Source organism: Mus pahari, chromosome 16, assembly GCF_900095145.1.
Source record: "Mus pahari chromosome 16, PAHARI_EIJ_v1.1, whole genome shotgun sequence".
Lineage (NCBI taxonomy): Eukaryota > Metazoa > Chordata > Mammalia > Rodentia > Muridae > Mus > Mus pahari.
Genome location: NC_034605.1, coordinates 19,616,267 through 19,620,672, shown reverse-complemented (window position 1 = coordinate 19,620,672; position 4,406 = coordinate 19,616,267).

Below are 4,406 nucleotides of genomic sequence, written 5' to 3'. Positions count from 1 at the left end.
GAAAAAAATACATGTAAGAGGTTGATATGGCCTATTTGTACAACCCAGTATACAGAAAGATCTGGGCAAGAAGGGGCCTTCTCAGCCTTTTCTGTCATCTTCACTGTCTCACATACAACTACTCCAGCTCATTCTATTAGTCATATTCTCTGTTGACCATAGTTTTCTTCTAATCAAAATGAGACAATACAAATCATGGTTTACCTCCCAGTCTGAACCACTTTATTCCTCATCAGACAGATGTGACATGGTATATGGGTCTAATTTATAGTTAGCAAAAATGGGAACACATAGAGTAACACATTAAACTATAAATTTCATGTGTTATTAGTTACCATTAAGTTTATCGTGAGCCTAAGTCAATTTTCTGAACTGCAGCACCCCCGGGTTTCGATATGTGCCTTGAAGTGGCTGAGACTGTGTGCACACCAGGTTCTTCTAGAGCCATGAGTTCCAGCATAGTCGGGGGTTGCCAACCATTGATGTTCTAGCATCATTCTATGGGAATGAAATGTCTAAGCCTTTGGGAGGTTCCCTCGTATCTGGTTCATACTCAATAAATGCTGGTTAATAAGGCTAACCAGAGGATGATCCATCTCACTTTTCCTTCCCCTGAACACCTTGATTTAAAGAGCCATAAGTGTGCCTCTGTGTAATTTAATCCACTGCTTCATTGTGTAAACAATCCAATATTTTGGTTTTCTTACTGTCTTAGTTGGATGTTTTTATTTTCCTTTTGAGACTCTTGGTCTTGTGCATTTATGTTACCCAAAACTATTTAGTGATTAGGATGTTATGCCTGGAGAACCTTGCTTCAAATCTCTTATTCTCATGTTGTCACAGCCTATAATATGTTCTTAGATTCTATAAATAAGCTGAGTTTGGTTCATAATTCCACAAGAAGGAAGGAAGGAGAGGAAGAGAGAGTATGGTGCAGTAGAAAGGAAGGGAACTCTCTACTTATTCATTTAACTTGAAGATTTTGACTTTGTACAAGACAGATGACCAAAAAGTTGTATGAAGTAGAAAATAAACATAAACTATCTGACATGTGGCTGAATTATTGAATGATGAATTCCTAAAGGGTAAGGCTGAGAGCTGTATAAGATTTAAATGACTATCACAATTGTCTTCTTTCCAAAGCAGTGAAATGCCAGCTACGTGTCATGATCCTAAGGACACATGGGAGCCTGTGAGTCGCTGGTCTGTGTAATACAGTTGAGCCCATAATCTTCCAAAGACATATGTGAGTGCCTGAGTCATGTGTCTGTATAATGGAGTCAAGTCCATGAGCCCCTAGAGACAGATGTGAGTAGAGGGCCTGTGTAATGCAGTAGAGTCAATTAGCTCTGTAGAAAGATGTAAGTGCATGAATTGCTGGTCTGAAATAAAGTGTGTGAACAACTCTTTCTTCCAGATGATTGAGTATTGTCAGTTGAGACCTACTATATCACACAATCCCTGTGCTCCATTCTCCACTCTAGTCCTTCTGTAGGCTTGGCCTCAGGAAATGTGTGACTTGAAAATCATTTATCTCTAACACCCAAAACTACCTCATCCAAATACCAGACAGGAGATAGCTGCTAGGATAAGAGCTACTATAACAGTCTCAAGGAACTGCCTAAGTGTCTGTTCAACATTAAAATTCCCCAAATTTATCATGATAGACGTTCAGTCCCATGGTGAATGCTTAGAACACAATTTTGACTATAAGGTTGCCTCTCCAGGTCTCAGGAGAAAGCAGATATTGGCAATTGCATCTTTATCTACTTTGAGGATCACTGTAAAGATCTGAGTGCCATGAAGTCAGTGCTCAGCATTTTAAGATGTACAAATCAAGAAGCATTTATCTTCCTTACAGGATAGACAGATTATCCTTTAAAAGTGACTCCATGGGTGAAAACCAATGAAGAAGAATTCTATTACATCTTGAGATCATAGTGATAAAAAGTAATGTGTTGAATGTAATTAGAACTTATATTTTTTCAAAGCAAAACAAATAATTTGACTATGTCACAATTCCTTCACGCCAATATAATATTCACCATGATAATACTCTTTCTACTCTACAGGTGAATACATTAGGCTTTGAGAAGCCTCCAGTGAACCATGGTCACACAGCTATGAGTAAACCAGTAAGACATCATGAACAAGCTTTGGAACCCCATAACTAGGCATCTTCTTGATGTTTCTCCACACAAACTGGCTGGGAAGCAAAAAGAATCTAAATGGCTTGGCCTCTGCTTTACATATATGTAAAATTCCTTGGAAGTGACATAATACAGGACCTGAACCAGTTTTAGTTCTAATTCCACTCCTACCAGGGAGTCCCTCCAGCCTGGGGTACATCGTTTAACCCAACTGCAAAATTCTCCTTTTCCTATCTCAGTCAGATCAGACACACCACAGGATGACACAGAGCCAACGTCTGATATCTTATATATTCTTAATAAATGTGTGTTTCTTTTTCCTTTAGTCCAAGAAAGGAACATAAAGCTGTTAATTAACTGAATAATTAATAATAATAATATTAATATTAATAACAGTGTCCCTTAACAGTAACATTGTGCAGAACATATGCCTCATGGTGAGGCAGTTGTGTGGAGACCTATCATCAATAGTTCTGTGGATTATTGATGCCTGCTAGGCTCTGAGCTTTGCTCCAGGCCCAGGCAGTGCAGCTGAAGGAACAGAACAAATCCTTCAGAAGAGCCTTGAGGTGAAAGAAAAGGGAAAGCTAACCAAGTAAAGGGACTCAGTGGGTTAAGGAGCCTATCCGTTTCTCCTCCCCCCCCATACTTCTGTTTTACTTCCTGGTCCCCAGAACTGTGGTTGGAAGTGTGGAGACCTGCCCTTTGACTAATAAAAGGATGAAGGACAAATTAAATTAGGTGCCCTCGCGCAGTGCTTAGTTACCTCAAGGAGGGTTCATCTCTCCCTGGTCCTGTGTCTGCCTGACCCTTGTTGCTTAGACTTCTTGTGCATTAATATTTATTTCGGCTCCTCTGTAATGGTTTCTGTGAAACTGTCATATAAAAAGATAGGTATGAGGAGAGAAAAATAATAAGAGGATAAGTAAATATATTCAGAATCAAAAGGTCTTTTTAACGTTTCTAGTCATTGCCCAACGTAAGGACTGAGGGGGTCACTCTCTGAGGCTCCAGGCTAAACCACACTTTTGGGAGGCTGTTTTGGCATGCCATGGAGTTTCATTTAAATAAGAAAGCCTAGTAAATGTGCCCAAGTTAAACAAACAAGATCTTACCTTTAGCTTTTAATAGCTTCCCTTGTCCTGGGCCTGTATTTTAGCAAGGCGTGGCAATCATTTTTAAGCAAGTTTATTCCTACCTCATCCTCCTGAAGATTGGACAAATAACATACACACATCTCCAGCTTTCTTTATAGCAAGTAATTTTGATTCAGTTCTGGCTTTTGAAGCTTACCCATTACTGACAGAAACATAAACAGTGCCGGACATTTCTTCCTTTTTTTTCCCCTTGAACAGAGATATCATAGTTAGAGGTGGAGCAGCCATCTTTTGGCCTTGAGGCAATATACCAGCATGTTAAAAATATCAAAGCAGAGAAATAAAAGGGCATCTGCTGTGTGTGTACTTCTGAACACACTGCCTATGTAGCAATGCAAGCTCCTACCTGACTCGCAGCTAAAACATTCCGCTACCTGAGCCAAAAGTTCTCTGGATAGATACGTTCCTTGAAACTGGTCTAGCTTTCCAGTACTGGCGCATGTAAGAGAGCACAGCCCAGAACCCCTTCTGTTATCGTTTGTGGGTTTTAATGTCACAGGGACCAGATGCAGGTGCAGTGCCCTTAGGCTGTGTTCATGAGATGCTCCATCGATACAGAGACACAATGAGCTTCATCTCATCTCAGTTTCTTGGGAGCTGTATTTAACGAATGCTCCCTAAATCTATAATGAATCTTGAGCAACAAGAGATAACATAGGAGATATGAGATGATATAGGAGAATGCTAGGCATGGTGGTTCCAGCCCGAGGGAAGCAGAGGCAGGCGGGTCTCTCTGAGTTCCAGGTCTGTATGGTGTACTTAGTAAGATCCAGATCCGCAGAGGAAACATGTCTCAAAAATGAAAAAAAAGAACTAAAGCAAAAAGTAGAATGAAGATGGGAAAACAAAAGCAAAATTGGGGTCTAGAGAGATGGATTTATTGAGTAAAGGCATGAAGATTTCCATTTTCTAACTCTTCTCACTTGAAAATCATTTTATTGCCCCATCCATAATGATTCTTGATTAATGCATATAATATTTTTGCAACATATCTCAGAAATATTGCACACACACACATACACACACACATACACACACACACTTACACACACACATACACACACATACACACACATACACACACACATACACACACACA